Consider the following 27,714-nt stretch of genomic DNA (forward strand, 5'->3'; position numbering starts at 1 on the left):
GCCTGTTGAAAATATTTTTCTATCAAGAAAGAACAAGAGTGTTTTTAATAGAAGGTCATACATATATGTATTTATATATATATATGGTTGAGCATCTGGACACGTGACAAAATTGAGCTGCCTGGTTTCCTTCACAGTTTTTAACATACTCTCACTATCCCACAACATGCAGGTCTGTTGAATCAGCATATTCATTCCAATAAAAAAAGGCCACTCCAATGCCAGCCTTCCAGGCATTGAGTGATTTGTGGCTGGTTTTTGACACCTGGGAGTTTTCAGCTCCTTTGGAAGCTGGGAGAGCTCTCACCCAAAGCTTGTTGCCAAAGGGGAGACTTACCAAGTACTTGGAAAAAATATGAGTTACTAAGTAGAAAGAAACCACATCTAGCTCAGGAAATCTAATCTGAAAATAGATGGAAAGGCAAGGATATGAGAGGAAGTGTCACACATACCTGCCCTTCACTGTGCTGTGCATCTGCCTGGGGACAACATGTACCTTTGTTCTAACTCCCTGTGATCACGTTCAGGCTCTACTTCATAATCAGTTGGTTGGAAGGAACTTCAGAGGACGGAAAAAAAAATTAAAAAATCAGTCAAATGTTTCACCTACCTCATCCAATTTTATTTTCTAGTGAATTCATTATTTTTAAAAAATACTAAGTATGGTAACAAAGCAGATAGGGGCAAAGAAACCAAATTACTCCTTTGGATAGTTGAAAGCTACTTTCTGAATAAAAACACTGGTTGTGCTTTCTAAATTACCCTTGGATTATATCAGAGATGAAGGAAGACAAAAATAGGTGTAATAGTTACAAAAAAAGAACTATACTGTCACTATTGACATCTGTAACTTTCTGGTTTAAGTAACTGGAAAAAAACCCTCCACTTCTCACTTATGTTTAAATGCCATTTTCTGTATCACACTTTGGGCCCATTGCCTCTTGCCCTGTCACTGGGCACCACTGAGAAAAGCCAGGCTCCATCTTTCTACGCACACAGGTATTGATATTTTGGTAATGCAAGCACTTCCTATTACACCAGGTATCTTCTAGGGTGGGCCATATGGAATGTTCTGGCAATAAGGTCTGCCCCCAGCATTCTCTTCACAAAGCTGAATAATCCCAGCATGCCAGCTTTCCTCATTTCCCATCTGCTTCACCCCCCTCGTGATTTTTAGTGGTCCCCCCACTGCTAATTGGAGAGAAACAGTAGAGCGAATTTCCAGTAAGTTAATTCTCTCTGAAAGGCTAAAGGGAAAGAGCTCTCCAGTCACAGAAAGAGCAGCATGAAGACCTAATACAAGTGTCCAAGGAGGCAATGAAGGAAAAATCTAGGACACTTCCTTTCATGTACAGTAGAGGGGCATTTTAAGAATTTGGAATATGAATGAGAACAACATGGCAGAGGTCCCCACTGCACTGAAATCCAGAGACACAGAGAAAAAGCCTTTATGAATGGTTGAGTAACAGTGTGCAGAGAAAGGATGATCTTTCTTGGAGACCAGGGAAATATTTTGGCATACAAATGAGCCCACTGAGCAGTGGGCTCCACTTAAAACAGTAGGGAATGTGCCTGACTGGCACTTAGAAACTACAGGGGATGGAGGAACAAGCTCTGTGGGATTAAGCAGCTATTAAAGGTGAAATACATCTCAAAAAATAAAAGGAGAGGAAAGAAAAGAGTCAAATACAGAAATACTAGATATGCACAATTGTCTTTAGAAACATGATAACAGTGTGAACCAAAATGAATGCCAGGTTTTAAATGAATATATTAATGTGGCTTCCCTTGTTATGGAAGTAACAACATGCAGGGTGTTATTATACCACAATACATGTGCTAGTGGATTGTAAACAAAAGTCCAAAAACTTTTGGATCTCTTTAGTAAGTCCCATCTATAAGATATTTTAAGATGTGACTACAAAAAAAAGCCACTATTTAATAGTAATGATAAAATACTTATTCAGTATCTGCTCATGAGGAAAGGAAGACACAAATAAGACACAAATATCTGGAAGAGTTCAAAAGTGAGGGAGAAAATTAAACTCAATGAAAAGAACAAACAAAAAGATAAAGCAAGACATCACAGTTTAAAATAGACCTGAAACAGGTTAATTACCACTTTGTAGAAACTGGGCAAAAAACACAGCTTTCAAATGAAGTGATTCCATGATGCTGGAATTTTAGTGAGAGAAGTTAAAAGCACAGTGCTTTGTAATTTCTAGTGACTCGTACATAGTGTTCAGTGCTTGACACGAGCAACTGTCAGTCCACCCCTATGGCTCCATGAAAGTTTAACAAAGAAACTACTAGTTTCAATTAAAAAAGGAAGATACAAGGATGAATAATTTTATTTCAGTATATTATACTTAATTAATATCAATAAACTTTTTTAGCACTTGCAAGTAATGACGTAACTACACCTGTCACCAAAATTGTGATCAGCGTGTGATCAGGGATGATCATTCTTATGAGCAACAGAAAGCTCCATCACGGATCTAAACCTCTTTCAGTATCTATTAACCTCAGCTCATCCTGTAGTCCTGATGCATTTCGTATAAAGCCACAGTTCTTCAAAGTTTAACAAAATATTATTTTGCTTAAATAAATATTTCTCATGCAAGAGTCACAACAATGACCCAAATGTGTCCCAGAAGTGGAGAGAGGAAATTGTAATGCAGAAGCGCTGTTCATTTTTAAAGAGCACTTCTGTTCCACTGCAGAGAAGTTCCCACTGATCCCTGTGAACACATTTGTAGCAAATGAACTACTTTTCAAAAATTAGAATTATTTGAAAGTGGAACAGCTGCAGGCATGAATACTCAGATACAGAAGACAATGGCAGATTTGCATTTATCTCAGAAACGTATTTTATCTGAAGTCTGACTGCAATGAAAAGCACCATGCTTTGCAAAAACTTTTGGAGCTATTGGCTCTAATCCAACCTCACAGTCAAACAGAACTGGCAGAGGTCTTCCCATCTGTTTACAGTCTTTTGCCCCTCATGGATGAGATTAAAAAGAATCCACAGTGCAAAAAGTGGCTTTTCCCACGTATGTAATACACAGGTTATCATCTTTAAATGGCAAAAGCTTCCTCTTTAATCCATGTTGCCATCTGGTGTATCAGGTAGCAACACACATTTTAGTTTTTTCTTGCAGTGCAAACTCCCATTTCTCTTTTTATGAACGCCTCTGGGCAAAGTTAAAACAAGTGCTTGCATTGCATGGCTCTTTAGAGGAACAAACTGCCAGCCATCATCATGCTCTCCCTGTAAGCATTTTAGTTTTGTTTCAGAAAGTAGCAGATCTCACATGGACTCTCCTCCAGTGCCAGGACACAAGGCCAACAAAGAACTCAGGACAAATAGTGAGTTCATACCTCTGTGGAGATGAGGAAAACTGTCCAGTGGCTCTTCTTTCTGTAGGTCAGCCAGGGTACAACCAGCAAGACCTGAGCAATCAGTTCATTAGTAGCTCCCAGCTAGAATATTCCACTTTTGATTGAACTGCTGGAAAACAACAGCAGAATATTGGGAAAATCAGATGAAAAGTTAAAACCACCCTCAGTAAAATTTAAAAATCATGAAGGTTATAACTTCTCTAGAACAACGTTTCAGTGCATGGTGATTGGCAGGACTCAGTGGAAAACAAATTTATATCACTTCTTAGCTTAAAATAAAAAAAAAAAAAGGCATCAAGGGAAAACTGAATAATTACATTTCTTTGAGAAAAATGTCACTAAGAATCACACTTAAGCCCTGGTATTTTACAGATGCATTTTGTGAGACAGAATTGATTGAAACAAAACACCCAGGGTGTGATCTGCAGCAAGTGATCACCTTAAAAACTAAAAAGGCACAGTGTGGTTCTTGACTTCCCACTGTTCTCAAGGTTAAACTGTTCAAGTAAGCTAGTTACTATGACTATCAGAAGTTATTAAGAATTAGTATGCAATTGCTTCGAAAAAGTTATGCAGATGGATAGACCTTGGTTATTTATAAATTTATTTTTTGGAGGATACACCAGCACTGTAGAAGAAGGAAGGTGGCAACACTGCGGGAGGAAATACAGCTACAGCTTCCCTGAACACCAGGCTGTGCTATCTGCAGCCAGGCTGGGGAACACCAGAAACAGAGGGAATGAAAGCTCTAAATATCCCACTGATGCTGCTTTAGTGTGCGGGACAGTCTTGTCAACAAGACAAACATTTTTAATGTAATCAGTAGTTTTCCTGTTCCCCTTCTCTCCAGTTCTGGTTCCCACTACATCTTCTGCTCTCAGGATATTAATACCTCTTCCCCTTTTTTCATTTGCTTAAAAATACAAAGAAATTGCACAGCGAGACCTCAGCCCACGGGGCTGTTGCCGGTGTGGGGACTTGAGACAATGAACTATTTTGGATGTTGTGTTCTGTGAGAACTTGGCAAAGCAAAGGGCTTTCACCTCTGCCTAACCCCTTTGCCAGCACCGAGCTGGGAAGCGAGCGAGCACAGTCCCACTGCTGCTCTAACAGTCGTGAGCAAAGTGATGGCCCTGCTGGAGGGTGGGGAAGTGTTAATTGGCAAATTAAGACGGCGCTGCACTGAGGCGTTGAGGATAAATTGCTGCACTGAATATGCATTTTCAGGGCTTATCGGGAAATGGAGTGGAAGATGTGTAAAAGGCAGCTCCACGCACTGCTGGGGAGGGGGGAGTTACCCAATTTATTTTCTGGTGTGTCTACAGCAGACTCTCAGCTCTTGGAAAACTGTTTGTACTTTCAGGGATATTGTTTAATTAAAGAAGAAACTTCATCTGTGAAAGGTTATCTAATTCCCTCCACGAAACTGTTAAGTTTAAAAGGCCAGGGATGGGTAGAACAACCAGAATTATGTACTAAATGCTGCTTAAGTTTAAGGCTATTTACATACCTGACTCTGCATAGAATACAAATTATAAAGAATTAGACTAACAGTGAAGGCTGTTGTCTAAGCCAAATATAAAGACTGACTACTGCATTTTTCAATAACGAGTATGTAATATTGACTGTTGTCCTAGATTGCCCGAGAAATCTTTAATTTAGATTTCATCCTGGCACTCGTAATGATTCCTGTGTCCTTGTTCATGATCAGTAATCTACATTTCTAGCCACAGAAGTCAAGCTGTCATCATTGCAGTGTTTTACACTGGACTTTATGGTATTGCACTGCTGCTGGCAGCTTTGCTCCTGGAGGAAGAGTAGATTAAAAAAGCCCAGTTCCCTTCTTACTTCAGCAGGTTTTGGCCCCCGTTGCTGCAGAGGGGTCAGCGAAGGTGGTGGGACATCCCCTGTCCCATATGTGCCCCTTTTCCCTCTAGGCCAAAATGCAGATCCCAGCTGTATCCTTTCCTGTCTTCTCCCTTTGCTGCACTTTTGCCAGTTCATCTTAAACATGAAAAAGGTCATTTACATGTGGATAAAAGCACTGCATTTTGACAGTGTACCTACAGAATACTATTGAACTTTAGACCCGTGAAGTTCAATTCAGGCATATGCACAGTACTAACCAACAGAATTCCCCAGCCTCCGCCAAAAAAACAGATCAAAGCTCTTTAGTACCAGTTATTCAAGAAAATCTAGCATGAATTATTCAATAAAGAAGTGCATTTTTCCACATGAATGAAACATTCTGTTCTGTGACTCTGTGATACTCAACTCTGATATTAAGCAACTCTCTTCATAAAAAATTTGGCATATCTTTTCCTTTTAAATTGCATTCAGATTTAGTTGGATGAATTTGTTCATAATTTTATTTTTCTGCCTTTAGATTATTTCCATTTTCAGATAACAAGTTGCATTCTGTGCAAATTTAAAATGCAGTTTGGTAGTATTCTGTGAAAGAGGCAGCCTGCTAGCCTAGAGTTCCAGTATTCGGTATAATTCGGAAAGAAGTCCAGTTTCCCATCAAATTCAAACATGGATCAGTGATAACCAGTTTCTCACACTTTCTTGCCCTGATTGAAATCAGAGCTGTGACTCAACAAAGAAGTCTTCCAGATATGAACTGGAATCCAAGGCACAGGAGTGCTTTGGAAGCTACTGCTGGAAGCTGAAGTTGCTCTGCTGTTTCACAAAGAGCAGGTTTATCTGGAAGATTTAATGAAGTTGAAAGTCTGACATTTTCTAATATTGACAGCTGCTGTCCTTAGCTCTGATGACAATTGCCACATGTTACATAGAGAAATTCTATAAAGGTCACTGCAATGTGGAAATCAGAGGCTGGGGAACATTTGCTGGTTTCACTTTAAGTGGTGTAAAGTTTTCATCCTTTGCATCTTCTAAAACACCAGACAAGTGTTCTTTTCTTATTCTGTCTCAACATTAGAAGTCTCTGAACACACAAGTGATGGCAAATAATTTTCAGATGTACAAAATTAATGCCAATTAAATAAGGCATATATAGGGTATGACTCAGGCAGAGAATGCTCAATAATATGCCCTGTATAGAGCTGGAGAGTTAGTATTACTCTTATTACTCCATAGCTTTTAATAATGGCATATGCCAAGTGTTCTAAAAGTGTTAAATACTTTACTTACCATTATTTGGAGAAGAACTGCCAGAAACTTAAAATGCCTAAAATTCTTTACATGAAGCAATATCAGAACAATTAGAGAATATTAGGTTTTACTGGAAGCAATTTCTCACTCATCCTTGCTCAACGACAAAAAAAAAATTTAATATTTCCTTTTATTTAAACAAAAATGGATTTAAGGATGGATGTAGAACTGTACCATTCAGGATGTGGGAAAAGTAGAGGACTGGGGTTATGAAGGACACAAACCAGAGCTGCAGCTGGAATGGGGCTACAAAGTGGCTGACAAGGGAAGGGACAGCCTAGATATATAGTATATTTAGTCTTCATTCTAAATTACCAATTTAAAATTTATGATTATGTTAGAAGACATTATAAAAAGGTTTTCTTACTTGAAGGTGAGCTGCCAAAACAGGTGTTGTAGAATTAGAGGAAATGAAAGGAGCATGACCAAACTGGACATTACAGTGCTATCTCCATCAGTGAATATCAACCCTTGGTGATATTCCCCAGTTCCCTCCTGTGACTTGCTCCGTTTCAGGAACCTTATTTGAACATTTATCACACCTTTAGCTTTTCTCCCCTTTGTTTCCACAGTAACACACCTAACATTCAGTGCCATTCTCCTTTTAAGCACTTGAGCTTCATCATCTCTCAGCATTCAAAAGGCTTTGCAGGACTGTTTTCCATACATCCATCTCATTAATTTGTTTTTTAAGCTATATCTATACATGAATACACACATGAAGCACATTCAATTTGTAAGAATTTTGTGACTTTCATATTCTGTGGAAAAAAAAAAAAACTAAAAACTTCATATGGATATTAGGGGGTAAAAAAATATTACTCCCCAATTCAAATACACGTGTAAATGCCAGATCTCAAGTTGATCCCCTTGTAGCCCACCTGTGCAGCCACAGGTAGCCAAAAACTGTCAGAAAGTGGAACTGGCAGTTGATGGGACTCGTTGAGATGCTCTTGGCACAGCAGGAAATTCCAGCCTGTTCCACCCAGTGCCCTACTTCAGCTCCATTCCCAGTGACACAGCAGTGGCAAGGAAGGCACTTCCAGCCCTCAGATCCACATTAAGAGAGCTACCAATCAATTATTTGCTGAACAGAGGCAAACAAAAAGGCTTTCACTACACTTGCACAGTATTCATCAAAGCCTCGGCCGTTAAGGCAGCTCAAAGACTTGGGAAACAAAACACTTCCACCTTATCCCAAGTTTTTTCACAAAGCTACCTTTTGTAGCTTAATTCTGTTTTAAGGGTAGCAAATCCTGTAAATCATTTGCAATTGCATTTTGAAATTATCTTGCTAAGAACACTAAACCAGAGTATGGAATGTAATTAATGGCTTCTTTCATTAATGTACAGACATTGAAAACAAAAAATAATTACTCTACAAAAAGACAACTTTTCTTGAACTTCTGAGTATAAGTTCAAGCACAAAAAAGCCAGATGTTCTGCTATTTTTTTTGTTTTAAAACAGTACTGTATAGTTTTGGCATTTTTTTTTAAATGGAACTTATTGTCTTTATTACACCTAACACAAAGTCAGCACTTCCAATCATTACTGCAGCATTAAATCCTTCATTTTAGATACTCTACAGGAACAATATATTTGCTGCAGCCCAGATGTCTTTTGCCTCTTGGAAAGCAAGAGTCCAGAGAGGTTATCCAAGTTACCTGACTGGGAAAAGCCCAGAGCATCCTGGCCTGATCTCAGAGCTGCCCCTGCTGTGAGCAGGAGGCCAAGCTCAAGATCTCTCGAGATCCCTTCCACCCTGAATTAACTCCTGTTTAGTAAAAGAAACATTTCATTTCCCTTCTGATTTCCATTTGGCTGTGGACTGTGAGAAACTGGGGACACGCAAATAGTGCATCAAACGCTTTGCAGATGGGAACAAAACTCTCTGGTGGATTCTGACAAGGAAAATATTCATGCAAACTTCACAAACAACCCCCAAGCCTACAAGAGAACACAAACATTTAGATATTTTCTCCATGAATTAGAAAATAATCTACTCTGAAAGCATCATATCAATTTTACTGACAACACAAATGGAAGAAAATGAGACACAGTCCATCCTTTCAACACTTTTTTGGGATGGTAAAAAGTCCCCAAACTGGAGATGTTAGGCCATGTGTGGCACAGAGAACAACATAAACAAAATAACTCCTTTTCCCTGTCTTAGCTTTGTTGAAGCTTTACCTTTTCTCACTTGTGTTCATCTATAACCATTTAAGACTGTTATTTTCTGAACCTGTTTTTTTTTTTTAAAGAAAATTACCTCCCAGTTCTTGACTGTTAGAAGAACCAGGATAGTCATTTGTCAAATGCTGGTTCTTTCTGGTTCTTCTGGCATAACATCTATGGATAAATGTCAACAGAAGGAACAGAACAGACAAAACCACTTTTTGACTTCCTACATATATAACTTATTATTTAGGATACAAAACACCCAACAAATTTTTTCTTTTCCATGGGTATTTTTCTTTCCTTCCTTCCACAAAGACATGCATAAGTCCTCTCTAGTAGGAGCAAAGAATGAGGCTGATGATCTACAGAGCCAGCAAACATCTCCGGATGGGGGGGAAAGAGTGGGTTGATTTTGTTTTATATAACTCTGTGGATCACAGGATAAAAACAGCTTTTATTTTACCCCTGTGGAATCCCAGCACTCTGAACTAGAAAGCCAACCTTTCAAAGAGTGTATATTTAGGCCTCCTAATGCATTATGTTTTTCCCATCTGTTCCTTCCCTGCCTCTTGATTTGATGGCTCAGAGATCCATCCTGCCCTTCCAAACCAATTTGTATCCAGTGCTCTCTAACTTGGAGATCATTAAACACATTTGGGGAACTCCCTCCATTCAGAATAATTCAACTAAGCTGGACCACCTTCAGGAACTGAATTTCCAAGCGTGTCAGGGTATACACTGCTCGACTCACATGAGGTTGTTGGATTTATGCTGAACTTCTGAATCATTGATTAGCTGGAACAATCATGAAAACCCTTTGGCTTGCAGGAAAGGCTGATCCCAGACAAAGCACTAGGAATCCAATCCCGACCCACTGAAGGCATGGAATGCAAATGTACATGGAAGTTGATGCTTCTAAAATGCATGGCATTTGGTCAGAAGAGAATTACATATCACTGCTCATAAGAATCAGCCTTACTTTCAAAGCTGCCAGTGACTGTTGTGATTACAGGCACTACTCACATTTGAGAACTGGATCACACTCATTTCAGCACCTCAGTGAATTTTTACCACCTTCAATTTGCAAGAGCCACATTTCCAAGTAGCCCGAGATGTGTGTACACAGCCATTTCAATATATGCATTTTTAATTGGCTCAGCCTTCCTCAGGCGTGGAAAATGATTACAGATGTTGATTAAGACTAAACTATTGCTTTTCCATGGCACAGTAAGACACTGAAAATGAAGGGCTTCCCTATAAAATGTCAAACATGGGATAGACTAATGATTGGCATTGAAGTTGTGGGTCAGGTAAGAGTTATTTATGTGAATTTCCAGCAAAGCTGAGAATTTCAGGGCTGTACTAAAGCACAAGTCCAGAGATGGACAGAAGGAGAAACAAGGGATAAAACCAGAGGAGGAGAACAAGAAAATACAAACCCCAAAAGGTACCTTTTCTGCCCAAAGAGACAACTCTACTTAGGTGTGTTAATTTGTTATTAATATATTTCTTACTTTTACACATTTAGTTGTGACTGAAGCCCAGAGGGCTGCTCATTACAATAAAAAAGTTTTACTGCCATCCCCATCACAAAAAGAAAATAAAGGGAGTATTTGGACTGTTCTTATAGAAAAGCCTGGGCAAGGACTCAAGTCTGTCCTCTAATATGGGCGTTTTACTAAGCCCTTGTCTTCCTTTGAGAAAAATAGAGTCTGATGCCCTGGACTACAGATGGAGGGGAAAAGTATTTTACCTGAAACAGTGATAGAAAAGCAGAAATTATTCCTTTATGATCCCTTGGGACCTTCATATCCATTATGTGGTTTGTTTGCTATTTCAATGTAAATAAACCAGCCTTTATGAACAACTAGGACTTCCTTATACTAACTGCTGTATAAGCCAGAGACCAAATTTATGCAAGTGACTTCATAATCTAGAGTTACCTAACAGTGGTTAATCTGAAATGGTGTGACTGAAAAGTGTCCCTTTTCCATAAGCTCACTTCAATCTTAGCTAGGGAGGAGAAGTGAAAGAACCTTTCTGTTAAATACCTCTGTGACAGTTCATGTAACAGCACATAAATTACCTTTTGTCTTTTTCTTTTCAATCTAGCTAATTACTCCTGTAGATTTTATCTGCTCAGTACAGAAAGAAACATTACAGATTTCTCAAATAACTCAGCAGGGTAAACGATGTATTTTACCAGAGAAAAAGACTTTGACAAATGCCAGTCACATTGAAAACCACTTCAAAAAGAGTTCTGAAAGCTCTAGATACAAATGCCATCATAGCTGAATACTTAGAATTTTCCCATCACTCATAGAAAAGCATTCTATAGGCAGTTCTACAACCAAATAAACCATAATCCAAGGCATTATGTGCATTTGTTGTTAAGTAGGTATATTATATAGTCAGAGAATGACAGGGAAATTCAGTTCTGCTTTGCAAGTATTAATTCTTTCTGTTGTCTTAAAAAAAACACCAACAAAAAAACAACTTTTACAACAAACTAAGCCTCAGATCAGGAGTCTCTTACAGCCTAAATTCAGGTTTTCATGGTAGAGTGGAGTAGAGGAGTAGCAGAGCATGCAGATTTTTATTGTTTATGTGTATTTTTTTTTTCCCTTCACTCCTTCCCCCATCAGGGCTGTTGCACTGGGGATCCACAGTGCTGCTGACAGACAAATGCTGTGGTCAATCAGCTGAACACACATCGACAGGAACAATCTGCTTTCCTGCAGGAGGTGAGACGAGGAATGTGATTTCTAAGCGCGTCAGAGTAATAAAATAGTCTTATTAGAGTTCACATACGCCAAAGAGTGTAATTAATTTTCTTGGAGACTTGCTTAAAGTCATTGTTGTCTGTTTACAGGCAACTCACCAGCAGAAGACTCCACATCCCAGCAGGATGACAAGTTTGCAGCATGTTACACATACCATTACTTTTTCTGTTACTCTAATAAGAAAAGAGATTACTGACATAGTTTTCAAGCCTATTCTGAAGTAAAACAGCTAATGGCAGCAGCAGATTATTCACAGTAGTTCTAGAAAGTCATGAAATCACCAAGACTTGTCTCATTAACAATTGCCATCCAGCTGTATGCAGGAGACCACCATACTTTTGCCTTTCAGAAGATTAATCTTTACTCACTGAATCTACAATCCACAATTTTATCCTCTTTTATACAGATGGTGTCATTTCCCCAACGCAAGTGGAAAAAGATGAAGCACAGCACCCTCAAAATGCATATCCTAACAGACAACAAATCTGGGGTAGACATGTAGATAAAATAATTTCTTTTGATCTGACACAATCCTTCAGCCTCTGGCATCACCAGAGAGCAAACATCATTTCATATTTAGCTCACAGATTGAAATTCAAGGAGGATTTCATAAACAGTTACAATTAACTCACTGCTCATTAAATAACTGTTGTATACATTTCTGTGGAAACATCCAGCATAGCATAGGATGAGAAATAGAAAGCAGTTCTGGCAAGGAAGATGTTAAAGCAAAATGCATTGTTTAAAGGATTTTAACAGAAACTAAAGAAATCACATGTAAATTGTATTTCTGTAAAACAAACTCACCCAAGGACAAGGCTTTAACCTGATTTAGTGTAGCTCGAGGATCAATCTCTTCTAATGTATTATTCTGTCACTATAGATTGGTGGATTGATCACATCTTGAGCTGAGCTTTAGTTGCCAGGGAGCACCAAGTAATGTGTCCAATTGGTTTCAGTGGCATCCAGTCAGCGAGCACTAACTAGATCTGATCCACATCCCCTGCAGTGGAACAGCTCCTGTGTTTGGCCTGCTCTGGACTCCAGAAGTGACAGGTCGGTGTCAGCACCGTTTAGCAGTGATGGCCCAAGTGGTGCACCATGCAAAGCAGGAGTGCTTCAAGTGGCACACCTTCAGAACAGGACACTTGAGAGCTTCCCTGTCAGCTTTGCTCCAGCACAGGGGAAAGGCCTCCATCAGCTGAGAGCAAGGAAGGTGGTATTTGGACACTCGAGTCTTGCAGGACCAGCTTTTTGTCACTATTACTGGCCTAAAAATATTTATTATTATAAGCCCTGTTAATTGTTGTGCATGAGAAACTTGTAGTCAGAATCACACAAGAAAAACACCTTATTGCTAGAATATACCACCATCATAGATTTCAGAAAAGATCTAAACGGTAGCCAACAGGCATGAAGATGTAATGACACTGAAAAGGGAGAGGAGGAGCGAAACCATAGTGAGACAGTAAAGTTATTTAGCTGCCAAGCTTCTCCTTGGCATTCATCCAAGGCATCCCAAACTTAATCTGCTGCAAGAACCGGACTCTTAAACAACAACAGTGTCTTGACACAGGCTTTGCTTTGGTAGTCAGAACCTTGCACTGATTGTTATTTTGATTTACAGGATGTGAGGGCAGGCAAGCCAGCAGCTTTCCTCAAGCTACTCAGAATCACAGTGGAGCTCCTGCAGCAGCTGAAGCAGTTTGATAAAGCCTTGTTGATAAGGGCTTTGGTGACCTAATTGAAACATCTTCAATTAATTGAAATCCCAGAGCTGAGCGTTACACAGTGTCATATCTGGATTGAGAAAGATTTTGTCAGGAATACTCTTTACTCCCCCTCCAAGAATGGGATAAACCAATTCTTTCCAAACGTTAAGGCTTCAGTACTGTGGGAAGGTCTCACACAACTCAAAGAACAGTGAAATCATAAGAGGGGGAAAAAGAGGTGGGGAAAAACTAAAAGCTTTCACCCATCCAAGATAAATCTGTAGCTTACTTACAACAAATATTACTATGAAATTGCAATACTAAAAGCAATTTTCAAGCGGTGCCTGTGTAAGGGCCACCAGCGCCAGGTTCAGAGGTTGCTGGTGAGGATTACCCACCAGAGAAGTGGCACTTGGCTGCTTGATGGAACTGCTCTGCCTAAGAGCTCCCTCTGGAGAACTGAGTCCCTCTGGGATAGCAACAGCTTAGCTCAGCATGATCCATTCTGTGTTTAGCCCCAGAGCTACTTGGGTGCACACACAGTTCAGGGACTGAATCTCGGGAGACTGCTTTGTGAGTGATGAGAAGAGGAAACTGGAACCTGTGCTTGCTTGGAAAAGACTTTGAGAAATCTCAATTAAAAAAATTAGATCTCCAAACCAGCCAAAACACCTGTAAAAGACTTAAATGAGCTCTTTTAAAAACCAAAAATACTAGTGTGATTTTTAAGGTGAATTTAAAATAATTTTGATCAACCCTGTCATGAATTCCTTGATTGTTTTTTTCTTTTTGGTCTTTTCACAACCAAATTATCACAGACCTCACATCAGCCTACTATAATAAATGAGATGGATTTTTTTGCTGGTCCCTCAGTAGATTTCATCTGCCCTCAAAAGTGAGGGCATGCACACATGTGGAGCCATGCACACCACAGTGGTTAGTGGCATGATATTAGAGGAAACTAGATTTAGAAGAGCCAGCAGTGCCAGGCACACACAGGAAGATGCACAGCATTGGAGTCAATGAACTGACTGGCACAGCCAAATCTGAGTGTGCCAGCAGCCCAGCCAAATCTGAGTGTGCCAGCAGCCCAGCCAGCCAACTCCCCCAGCATCCCCATCTACCAGCCACACAGCAGTGCTTTAACCTGCCAATAAACCACAAGGGACCTGACAAGCACATCAATGTAGCTACTGACTGCTGATCACATCATCATCATCATCATCAACTCCTCCTAGAACCAGATCTATTACCAAAAATTGGGGAAAAAAATACAGGCGGAGCTTGATTTTTGCTGCCTCCCTCCTCTCCTCAACTGAGGAGCCTTTGGAACTCTGCTCTGTGACAGCTGAATTCACTTGTATTCCCTTCTAGTTTTAGTGATGCCTCCAGGAATTAGTGAAAATGTGAAGTGCCCAGTTGAGCTGTAGCACATTGGATGGCAAACTCATTGCAATCACAAGCCTTTGTCCCTACTAATTTGTGTGATAAGAAATTAAATTAAACCTTATATACCATAAGCATACACTTATGTAGCACATTCCTTTTTGTGAACTAATAAAGAAATAACATAAGGATTCATACAAAACTGCTGATGGAGAAGACTACCCACCAACACCCCATTAGCTCTTGCATCTTGTGTTTTCAAATAAAACCTGCTGTGTAGAAGTGATTGCCCTGGAAGTTATTGGTACATTTGAATGCAAACTACCAAACCATGAAAAATGAGGCATCCATTTGCTATAAAAATAAATTAGGAGGCAATGCTTTGCTGGCAAAGCCATTTGAGTACCACAGTTCATAACTATTCATGGTACCATTAACAGATGTCTTTGCTTGTACTGTGAGCAGCCTTATGATATTGTTGTATTCAGCAGTACTTTATATTTAAAGTGAGTGCAAGCAACTTTGTTTTAGAATATAATAAAATCTTGCCTGGTGTAGAAATCCTCTGGGAAATTAGACAATAATGTTACCTACATAACTAAGTTTCTTCTTATGAAATCATGATTCCCACTACGCTTTTAGAGCTATTCCAAGTATTGTTTAACATCACCATTTCCATGTTAATATCTCAATAAATCACTGAAATACAATACTTCATATGAAAAGTGAGTCATACCTTCGGGAACATAAGTTTTCCTTTCTAAATTAAAAGGGGAATAAAATTGATGCTGAATGTACTGTATGTTGTTCAAGGGTAGTAAAAGTACCCAAGTGCCCCTAACAAAGCAGGGCTAAAGCTGTGTGTGCACATCAGAAATTGTGGAATATGGCTGAGCTATTTAACTCAGAGCTACAAGAACCTGAGAGCTTGGAAAACAACAAAAAGCACTGTTTCTTCAGAGATTACTCAGAACTAAAAGCAAAGGGCTAATCAGAATGAACTTGCCACGTGTAGGGCACTTGTGACGCTGCTATTTGATCTTTTGAATAAGGATTATTTTGACTCTGCACTGGAGCAATCAAACACCACCAATCCAATGCTTCTTAAAAATACTGAAATTATAAAGATTTCATGCATTGTGTGTGGACCACCACACTGGTACACCAGTGAACTACTCCTGTAGCTACATTTTCACCCCTTTCCTGTTTGCATCTGTGTGCAACTTATATACTATTATAATAAAGTCTTAGGTGGGGGATTAATAGTCCCCCCATTCAGACTCTCATTGTAACTCCCATTCACTGCATGCTAATATGTAGTTACAGCATCATTTCCACCCTTTCCCTGCAGTTCCTCATCAATGTTCTATTCAGCAGTGCTCTTTTCCAGGCAGGATTCAGCTGAGGTAGGCTTTGGCCAATATGCAAAGGAAAGAGCTGTAAATAAATAGAGCAAACGTGTTTAAAAGTTGTGGAATATGAGATCCATGCGATTTACTCAGCCTTTGTTCTAGCTTTGTTTAAAATACCTTTTAGCCCTGGGTACTCTGCTGACCACCTCTGTGCTAAATTGTGCAAACCCTCCACAGCCACTTTGTTAAACTCTTTCAGTAGGACACCATTTTGGCCTTTCTGGACTGAAAAAATAGCAGAAAAACAGCAATTAAAGTATTCCTGGATTATGTGTGAGAAAGAAAAAAACAATTTGAGGATTCTGCTAGTTGTATTATGTTCTTTTTATATGCTTTAGAATACACTTTTTCTAAACATTTATTAAAAACATGAGATTACCTTGATCCAGCAGTAGAAGAGCTCCCTACTTAGTTAAATTGCTTCCACTGACTATGAAGAAATCCCATAAATATCTTCCCAAAGCAAAGACTTTTGATGAAATTCTTTATTTGCGGACTCTCGATTATCCACAAATACAGTTGTTCCTTTCTTAAATAATAACCAAAAGCCATAAATAGTAGCAATTATTATTCCCACCATAAGGAAAAAATGCTCAAATTAGCATAATAATTATGGCTAAATGTTGAATGGGAGATTAATGCTATGGACAGGGAGAAAAAGCACATCTTTAACAGGTGCACAGTGCCTGTACATTCTCTTTCTTGCCATTTTCATAAACCATCCCCTTTGTTTCTCTGTAAGGATTTTCAAAATAGTGCAGAATTGGGAAAGCAGGTGTAAAACCAGCTCTGGAGAGGACAGGTCCAGGCCTGAGCCTTCCTGGAGCTCCCAGCCCACAGGCAGAGTATGTGTGGATTGGGAATCCCCAGTGAGGCTTCTCAGGAAAATTTTGACAGGTTAGTGCCTTCCCTGACAAGCCAAAGCACTTACTCTTCTCCACAAGGAGCTCTTATTCCTTGGCTGTCTAAATCCTCCATGGCAATTTAGCAAGGAATTTTGTCCAAATGCTTCCTAGTTACCCAAAGCAGGCTGTGTCAACAGGCAGCAGCTTGGCAGCTGCCTGAAACAACCCTGAAAGGTTTGTGAAACCTAATTTCTCTTGCCATAAACTATTTTAAGAACTCTTCCCAACACATATTCACCCATGTGAATACTAATTAAATTATTGCATATTATATTTGATGGCTTACTAATTATGGTGTCAGGCAAATGCACATTGATACATACCAATGAGGGTGTCAGGCTTGCTGGCTTCTTTTTTGAAGCTTTGAAAGGTCTTGATGCCACTCATGCCAGCTGATGGAGTTTTTTTGAGATTAGGGGATTTTTTTTTTATGTTAAAATAATTTCTCACTTAACTGTAGCAGCACATCTTGTGAAAATGGCAGATTTAGGTTGGACATTGTAGGGCAGCTGCAGTGGAGTCAGGGAATTGGTCTTTAGCAACCTGCCAACATCCTGCAGAAACCAAAGTTGTTTCCCCTCTTCTCTCTCCCTGTATGCCTTTAGTTCTGCCTGGAATCAGGCTGCTTTAATTGGATCATGTGTATTAGATCTTATTTAGTAAGAGAATGCAACACTTTATTGATAATGTTAGTTACAGAAGGTCACAAAGAAACATCCATACTGCTCACTGCACCAGAAACCATAAGGCACAAAGGAACTTGCCTTTTGAAGCTCCCTAAACCTCACAAAAGGTATCTCTAAAGATATAAATAAGTATATATATAAGTACATACTGAGGTTAGTAAGCTGCAGTAAGTTAGTAAACAAAGGGAAATCTTAGAGAACTCAATCCCACACATACTGTAGGTCTGGATCACCTGTTATTTATATATTTACAAACACTTTGAGCTAAAATATATAATTTGATAGAGAAAATTAAGCAAAAACATGTTATTTCTGCCTTACACACGAGCACTATAAGTGATATCCAGCCAGAAAAAAACCCCCATATTCTAGTTCTAAGTTTATTTTTATTTCCCATGGAAATTTCCTGAAAGAGTTTGGCCAAACATCTATATCACCAAATGAGCCTTCTTATAAAAGTTATTTCTTTATGAGAACAGTCCAAGTAGCAGCTATCAAGGGGGAAAAAAGTGAAAAATAAGAAATGCCTACATCAGAATCTAGGTAATTTTTTTGGCACTAGCTTTCATCTTTTTACACGTCTCAGAATAGCCAAAACCAGTGTCATACCAGGAAAATCAAAACAAGTGGGTAACCTCAGTTGGCAACAGCAGAAAATACACAGAAAGACAGAGAGCACCCAGGCAGAGGCTGTTCACCTCTATTTACACTTGACCACAAAACTTCTCAGGATTAGAGATGCAAGAAACACACTAAAAAAAGGAAAACAGACTTAAAAACTTACCAATGTCTTTCAGGATAACTCATTCCTTTAGACTGACCAAGGAGCCACTTTGCCAACAGTTCCCTTGGAGGACACATTGTAGGATTACACCTCCCTACCAGAAAGGAAGGCCATCCAGAACAATAAATAGCCTTTCCACACCTGGGATTAATATGAATCAGTGAGAAGCTACAGCTGCCTCTAATTCTGTAGGGCTTAAAAAATCAAAGCAAAGTGAGATACTGCAGGAAGGTGTTTTAGAAATTGAGGATAAAAGAAGGATTTCTCGGAAATGACCTTGACATGAGTTCACAGTTTCCTCTCACCCAGAAGGTGGTATTAATGGCGTGTGCTCTGTGTGCATCTGTCTTTGATGACCACAGGGATTTGTAAGCTCTTCTGCCCACTAACTTGCTTTATATTAGAGCAAATTCACACTTGTGCCAGCCAGGAGGCACTCACCTGTCCCCCAGCTTCCTCCAAGGGGAAATCTAAGTGGAATGGGAGAGATATATACCGTGAAAAACCAGCCCTTCTTCTGGAGTGTTTACCCTTCCCTTAGGGAGAGAGGATAGGGTGGAAAAGAGAAAAAGCAAGAGAGAAAATGGAAAAGGAAGAGAAAGGGAAGTGGAAATAGCCTTTCCATACACATATTTTAGGTCTCTATTGATATTTCTCTAGCCCCTAGATGGATGTCTCCTATAATTCTTCCCTAGCCACAAACTTTAAAGAGATGGTACATCATGTTGATATATATCTATGCAACAGAGAATTCAGGAATAATAATTTATTTGTAACATACTAATCACGATTTAATAAAAGACAGGAGTGTAGATCCACTAAATAAACATACTCTAAACCTCCCAAACTATTTTCAATTGCTATGTGCCATTTTTTAAACATAATTCTCAGCTTAATTTCAGCTGCTCTATTGGTTGAACAGGTTAAGTTGGCAATTACTCATTTCTACACCATAATACTCTGGAACTCATTGCTGGAGGTTTGCACTTGAGTGATGGTGTAAGAAATTGTTTCCTCTGTAATCAATATAAAAGATTAACCAAAACATGTTCGTCTGCTGCGTTATTCATGCTGTAGAGGAGAAAAATCTAGCATCGTGGTCATTTACATAGCAATTCAGGTGTTAACTGAGCTGTTGAATAAACTTTTCAAGAGGGGTCAGAACCTTTTGCTGCAATATTTTTGAGGTTATAATAGTGCATGATCTGAGATCTTAGCATTCTACATTTAAAACCATGGAATTCCTTTAAATCTTTATACATGTGATGAAGGAAAAACTGTCATACGAATTCTAGTTATTACTATAAGCCTAGAAGTCTTTTGTTATGCTTGCACCAATTTTACTGTCTCTTAACATTTCAAATTCTTTGAAAACCTCTAAATCAGGGCTGTTGCTTGCTTTTTATTAAAAACAATACAGATGCAAAGTTTTTGCAAATATTCTATGCCTAAACTTCCCTCTGTTGCTTTTGTATCCAGGTCTTTCTGATGCTTAAAATTTGTCAATAGTAGCTGATTAAACATTTATTACATCATTCAGATCACAACACTGCATTCCAAGCTCAGTTGGTATTTTCTTGCTAAATCTCAATTTCCAGGGGTTTATTACTCAATTATCTTATATCTCACTGAACTCTCTTATAATAACAGGGGATTATGTCTGAAACTTAATTAGTTCAATTTTTATTGATAGCATTTACTAGCAGGTCCCCAGTTTCTACCCTACAGCTAGTGGATAAAGAAAATCCAGACAGGGAACTCGAAAGAGAAAACATTTTAAACCCAAAACCAATAGCGGAGAAAATTCATCAGAATATCCTAGAAAAGGCCTGAAGTCTTTTTTGGGGGCAAAGATGCAAAATAAAGCAGCACTTGCAAATTCAGTGTGCTGGTGGGGTATCTCCAGAGCCTCTGGTGGAAGGTTCACAGCTGTCACTTCCTGGCAGCAAGCAGCATCAGTTCCTCTGGGGAAAGCAGGCATCACTTCCCAGGAGATGTTATGCACTGAGACTACACATGACATTTGTGAGCCTTGTAACAAGGCTGCATTAATCTAAGCCAAAGCCACTGACAGAGAAACAAATGTGCATTTGCTTTAAATGTACTATTTTACTTCTCCGTAAAACATGACAACAAATATACGTCGGATCAAAATAAATCCAACTGATCGGGCTGACACCTGCAAAATATATGGTCTGCCATGTGAGCAGAGCTCTAAAAAGATATAGGAGAGGCTTTTTTCTTTTAGCATTGGAAAGAGTTGTGCTCATTGCCAATAACTAGGGAGCACTTCCCTCCCTGCTACAAGGGTGTTTCAGTTCCTGTATCAGCAGTAGGGATCGAAATAGTCTCCTGGAGATGCTCAGAATAGAAGAAAGCAGAACACAAATGCACATTTCAGACAGGAAAGATGCATTAAGAGTACAGAATTTCCTCACACTAAGGCATATGTTTCTTCTTACAAGAATACAGAAAAAGCATCATTGTTTGTTGGGCTACCGAGTTTAGCAGACATGAGTATAAGGCAACCTAGGAAAAAATAATACCAATTATAGCTGAGTGCCCATAGATACTGCACAACAGGCCATGATTGTGTTAGAGATTCAGAAGGGATTGTCTCAAAAAATAAAGTTTTAGAACAAACTACATTACATTAACTAATTTCAAGTTAGTTGCAACACAGGACATCTGAAAGAGTCTGTGTATGTGCCAGTAACTTCCACTTTTGGATGCTGCTGTATAAATGGAGAGAAAAATACCTCCTTCCCTTTAATAAGACTTCACAGATTTCTAAATACAGTACTGAGGGAAAAAACTGGAAGGAGGCCATAAAAATTGTGAGTTCTGCACACAGCACAACAAACAAAGAGAATTTATGAAGAATAGCCATAGAGGTACTTGGTTGGAGCATTCTATACTCTCACAAAGTTGTTTTTTTCTCATTTGAATTTGTAAATGAATCCTATATATTTACATAGGGAAGGAAAAACCCACTGCTGTTCCCCAGATCAAACATCTCCCTGTGAACACTGATCTGCAGCCTTGGTCTTTTCTGACTGATTTTACTACAAATATTTCCCTCACTAGCTACACAAATTATTTTGTACCATGCTATGCTGAGGAGCTGTGAGTGTTCAGAGATTCCAGCCTTTTCTGTGTCTTTCTTTATTACAAAATGGAAACATATGGCTGAGTTTCAAGTGTCTAATTGGCAATATCTGAAAGTGCTGTTGAGAGGTTCAATTGTATGTATAACATCTGATAACCTGATTGTATTTTATTTAAGGCTCAAGAGCACTTCAGAAGTCAACAGATGGCAGCAGATATACTTTAGAGAAAAAAAACCTACCAGTAATTCTCTTTCTTTTATGGGGTTTTCTTGCCATTTATTGAGGGAGAGTTTGAATGGAGGGGCTGGAATGCAAGGGGAAAGACTAAGAGTGGATGGATTTGCTTTGTTTATGGAGAAAGTTTCAGTCAATCACAAATGTCCTGTTTCCTGCAAGACACAGATATATCATAATCCAATCGCTATTTATAGGAACAAAACTACTTTTCATACCATATGCTGCATAAGAAATTGCCTTAGTGAATGGGAAAGGCTTTACACTCCCAGCTTCCACGTGGCTGGGTGATATACTGCAGATGAGGGCACTAGTGTTGTAGGATTATACACTGGAATACAGCCTCCAAGTAATCTCTGTGATTTAGATCTCAATTGCCCTCAGGAGGGTTTTGATGCCCACAAATAATAGTAAATCTTAATTGCTTCTTTTGATTAAAAATGCCCCGGATAAGCAATGGGTTTTGTCGGAGCAGGAGGGATGAGTTTTATGAGGCAGGTGATTACAGAACTGAAAGCAGTGTGAAGGGGGCTATTCCTCACAAGAGCTACTTGGCAAGGCGTGCCCAAAGTAATTTCCAGGACAGTGACCATTTGTCTAAAAGATCAGTCCTCAACAGAAGGATACTCCTTCTTCTCTGCTCCTTTCCAGAGTAAATCTGTAGTGTCCCTTGCCTTAAGTGTTTAAATGCAGGGTGTTTCTGACTCTGAGGGGGTTTCTGGATAGTTCTACAGCAGAACACCAAACTCCTGTGATGAGTCTGAATTGTATTGCCTTCAGATCTTTTGAGAGCATCTTTTCAAGATATAAAACCAAGTAATGCTTTAAAAATACATAATCCCCTTTTGCTAATCTAAAAATAGACATATTGAGAATTTTTTACGGAGTAATTTAAAGTTTAAGTGCAAAGGAAGGATCTTTTGCTTGTCTTATAATGGAGTCACATTATTGCTGATAAAAACATAAAGTGTTTATGTTCTTACAGTTATTTCAGACCTTTTATCTGTGATTTTTTTTCATAACCACTCTAAACCACAAGCCATTTTAGCTTGTAATATTAATGCTTCATGTAGTAGTGGAAAGAGAACAAACCAGAGTGTTGCATTGTTTGAGAGATGTGTTTCTGCAATCCTAGTTTATTAATCTTAAGAGAAAACACCTTTATCGAAAAAATATGTTTCGTTATAAGGAAAGAAAAAAATGAGTATGTTCTTTGAAATGCTCCTTGAATTCAAGGTGTGCTGTGAGCAAAGTGTTGCATATATCCTCAGCTCCTGCATATATTTCCAATATATCTGGTGTGCATGTATCATGTATTTGTATCATAACATGCAGAGCTATTACTGTTTTAGAATATAAGTTATGATAGTTAAGTTAAATATATCATAGCTGAAAACTCATTTTTCCCAACAGCTTTTGGACAGATATGTTTATATTACCTTAATCTCTTATTGTAGTGTTCAAAAAAGAAGATGTACTGTGTGAAAATGAACTAAAGCAGCCTTTCAGCCCTTAGTAGGTGCCTACTAGAAATAAGGCCTAAGTTGACTACAAAAACCATTTGAAGACTTCTGCTGCCTTCTGTTCTGCTGCTGCCTGGTTTTATCTGTGAATAAAGTATTTGGTGAAGGTTTTGACCAATGGATGAATTTTGTCTGCAGAAAATCCATATAGATTTTGAGGGTACTTACAAGATGAGTAAGGGGCAGATAATATGAATATAATTCCATTATCCTCACAATAAGGGTAGTATTTATCAAAAAGGCAAAAAATACAGCTGACTCTTCTCAACTGTATCAACTCATATCAACTCACTAAACCTTGACTTGACATAAACTACTAAGCTCTTTCTATCCTGGTGGGGATATTTTCTTCCAACTTCTTGGTGAAGGGGCAACAAAATTTATGGTGCAAAATGAACTCAGTCCCTCTTCCCAAGGGGACTTCCCAGGGGACTCTTCCCAGGATTTAAAATAGTAGAGGGAATTATGGCTGCTTCAGCAGTGCCTATTCACCATCCTCCATTGTGCACACTCAGGGGACATCAGGCTATCATGTGCTTTTAACATTTTCTGAAGCAAATCTTCAGTAGAAGAGATACGTGTCTTGGTGGGTGCATAGAGAGATTATCGATAGTATTCAAAACCAAATTGCATTTCATACATATCCCTTTTTATCTTCATTCAATTCTAGTATTCTTAAAAAAAAAGGGAGTATTTCAACCCTTTTTATGGTATGAAAACTATGTTCCCATTGAGAGAGTGCATATAAATGCACATGTGGAAGAGAGAATAAAATGCCATAGCTGAAACGAGTTACCTGGGGAAACATTAAAGCATTTAGCTGTGGTTATTGTTCAAACACAGATTCTTCTGCATCCCATTATGTAAAATAATACTACCATTTTCCTTTTAAAATTACAAGAATTAGAAAGAGATTATAATTAAGGCAATGTTTTGACCTCTGAGTTTCTCACGATCCAAACCAACCAAGGAAAAGATTCCCACATTTATTAGAGCAGATCCATTCCTGCATCAGGAAAAAGCAACCTAAAACCAAACTCAGTATTTCAACCCTCTCCCAGTTCTTTCCAGTTCTGAAATACATAGAGGTTGACTGTTCTGGCAAGAAAATGCTGTTAGATCAGTATGAATTGTAAATAAGTCACAAGTAAACAGCAAATGTTCTTCTTCAATATGAACCATTTACTCTCCCAAGGGAGTAAAAGCTGAGTTTCATATTTAGATTTAGGCCTGCACTGCTCTGATCCATATGATGAAGCGATGCCACATCACTTGGCAAACACTAGAATTCCCAAAGTGTGAAGTTGTCCAAAGAATCCAGGTCAGGTTCTTTTGAATTTCAAGCAGGACCTGGAAGCAGGAATTGCTTGCATTCATTTAGAGAAGAAAGTGAAGCCCGATTATTACTGGTCACAAGTGCTTGTTCACTTATCCCGGAGGAAATGATCTCCTGCTGGCAATTAAGAGGGAACTGGCAGTTTCCTGACTCGAATAAACACATCCAGCCAGTAATTTTCCCTTCTCAACCTGAGGGCAAGTGAACTATTGCCAGTTGCAGATGTTTAGCACTGTCCATCCTCTGAACAGTCTCAGCCCACAATTTCAGAAATGCTGCTTTAAGCATGATAATTCAGGGCATGGGAAGCTTTATGTCATACAGTAATTTGCTAAAAGATAGCTTATATTTTCTGTAAGGTCTGATTTAATATCCTACAGAAGAGTCAAGCATTGAGATTAACATTTGGGTATGCAAGTGGCCAAAGCACTCCAGTTGCAGTAGACAAATGCCCTATGAATAACTAGGATTTCTGTTAGTATGGAATCACACAAACTATTCCTGGAGACAGAAGTAAAATGATCAATAATGAGCAGACATATCAATGTGTGTATCTGGGAATCTTCACTCTACTGGAATGGGATATTTTCCATTTCTATACAGAGGTCATTTCTCTTCTAACACCTTGCCATATGTAATTCAAAAATTGCATTAAAATAACAGGACATGGCTGAAAAGCTCACCTATGATTTCTCTTTCCTTCTGCTTATATTTGAGCAACTCACTTATTTAGGAAGCCTCTGCATCAAGGCACAGAGCACAGGCATATGTCAAAGAATAAACAGTTTCTGAGCTGCTCAATCAAAATACTGTCTCAAAAATTATTTTGTTAGAGATACAATCTGAAAAGTACCATCCCTGCACTAGAATGTTTCCAAGAACACCCTCACCCTTTCCACTACAGAGGATCAATAAAGCACTATTCTGAAGTCCCAGAGAGAACAGAAATACCTTGAATGACAACAGCTACATAAGTTACTTTTAAAACATTTTTAACTTTTTGTATACTTTTAGCATTGAGATTTGTTCCCTCTTCCCCTCCCCTTATATTTAGATAAAGCAATAGAGTATATCAGGAGTAGTTTTGATCCCAGGGTAGTGGAATGAGTGTATGAGAGGAAGAAAATTTCATAGAGTCCTAATAAATGTTAATGTACCGAGGCAGATATTAATATTTTTAAAAAGGGATAACAATTTTTTGTATAAATTAAAGTCAGAATTATCATTGTGACAGAAGAAACCAATTCTTATGTTTAAGACTCCTTCATTTTTCTCCTGAGCAGTTCTGCTAAACTTAGGGAATCTTTCACTCTTAAACTTAGGGAACCTTTCACAGTCCATTTGTTTTATTGTTCTCTTAAGCTTATGGCATTTTTTTAAGCAGTGATTTAAACAGCCTTTTAAACTTCCCTAAATAGTGCATCAAATGCATATCTTAAGATTACCAGCCAGTCCCTGCTATGAATTAGGTAGTTCTGCAAGTTTATTTGCAATTTCACCCTAAATAGTACTTTTGAAACTTTCAGACAGAAAGTTTAACTAAAGCCCATGTGGAACCAAGGCAGAAGTTAATGGGTATCTGGGGGCTGTGCAGCTGGGGATGGGTTTGGAAATGACCTCGTGAAACTCTGCTTAGCAACGAAAATGTTCACACCAGTCTGTTACAATGCCTTGCCATTCTTAACCTAAATACTCTTGGCTAACTTTTTAAAGCCCGTTGATGTTTTTCTTCTTCTTTTTGATGATGATGATGGTTTAAACCTCTCTTCCCTCAAGGAATCTTTTATGATTTCAAGGTTTTTTTTATAACCTGTCAGATTTCTAATCTGTAGACTCAGGAGTCAAAAAACTGAGTCTGAACATTTCCTTGTTCTAAAGCTTGCCTTAGAGGAGGGGAGTTTCAAGGTGTAAAAACTCCAAGGTTCTTGTCACAAAACCATTTGCCTCTATAGCAGAGATTTCCAAATCATGTATTTTTTAATGAATTCCGTCTCTAAATTAAACCAACTACAACTCAAGTCCATGTCCAAAGCACAGAAATTAATTAGAATTGGCTTGAGTACTTAATGGCTTGAGTACTGAGGTGTGTGTGAATTGCTGTTGTCTTTTGCCTTTTCAAGAAGTTAACAGTATCACATTTCTTATTATTCTGTTCTCTGATAGAATGTCAGATCTCAGATGATTTCCTCAGTAATGAACAAATATTAGTAGTGGGATCTGACTTAGCAGCTTTCTCTGAGATTATTCCATTTATCCTTTTTTCAGCTATTAAATAAATAAAGTGATTACCTACCACCTCAATTGCTATTAACAAATCCAATACAAGCTATAAAATTACCGCTTAGTTAAAGATTTTCTTGCAAGTGTTTCTCTTTATTTTCAAAATTTTGCCTGTAATAGTCATGCTGTAAAAAAGCAAAGTGATTGGGAAAGTGCACTCCTCTGCTCTGAATGGAAGGTGCCAGAACTGCAGAGCAGGTGACAGTGGAGTCAAGGGGAGCCCCAGGCATTGTGCTGCCCCAGGGAAGCTCCAGTGTGTTTCCAACCCAGCTTTGTTGGTTCTTTATTCCACTGCTTTACATTTTTATTCTTTTCATAGACTGATGACTCCATCTGACAAAATACAAGCATCCTGTTTTGACTCACTTTATGTATATTTTATTCCCATTGATTTTACTTCTTCCTTCATCTCTCTCTTTTCAACATACCTTCCTTTTAATCTCCACTTATCTGTTTTCCTTTCACAACACGTTTCCCTTTCTTTCCTGATATCCATCACTTCTGGTACTTTGTTTTAGTGCTGATTGCTTTTTCCTTTTGTCTTTAGCATTCCTAGATATTGGCCTCCCTAGGTTTATGACACTTGGGCACAAATTCAGTCATTCAGTGTCTCTTGCTTGGCACCAAACTATTAACCACAAACACCTATTCCACATTCCAAAATATTTGCTAGGGGAAACTTTCCTTTGCAAGTCAGGTTTTCTCTTTCACCAGGCCAAGAGTTCAGTGTGGGTGAAGCACAGCTCTCACACTCTTTGACTACACAGAGATATTTAAACCAATTTAAATCAGCATTTTCATATAA

At 38.6% G+C, this 27,714-nt stretch overlaps 1 long non-coding RNA gene across 1 annotated transcript in view; it reads right to left on the minus strand.

Moving 5' to 3' along the window:
- Positions 1-458: 458 nt before the first annotated feature.
- The window catches only part of LOC120324067, a 73,155-nt gene continuing 45,899 nt past the window's right edge, over positions 459-27,714 (minus strand). Inside the window, exons 8-9 of the long non-coding RNA XR_005565066.1 lie at positions 3,382-3,511; positions 459-559 (exon numbers count right to left, since the gene is read on the minus strand). This is a non-coding gene — a long non-coding RNA (uncharacterized LOC120324067). The remainder of the gene's footprint in view (positions 560-3,381; positions 3,512-27,714) is intronic.

The sequence above is a fragment of the Pipra filicauda genome, unplaced genomic scaffold, assembly GCF_003945595.2.
Source record: "Pipra filicauda isolate LSUMZ 115617 unplaced genomic scaffold, ASM394559v2 scaffold411_size619879_pilon, whole genome shotgun sequence".
Lineage (NCBI taxonomy): Eukaryota > Metazoa > Chordata > Aves > Passeriformes > Pipridae > Pipra > Pipra filicauda.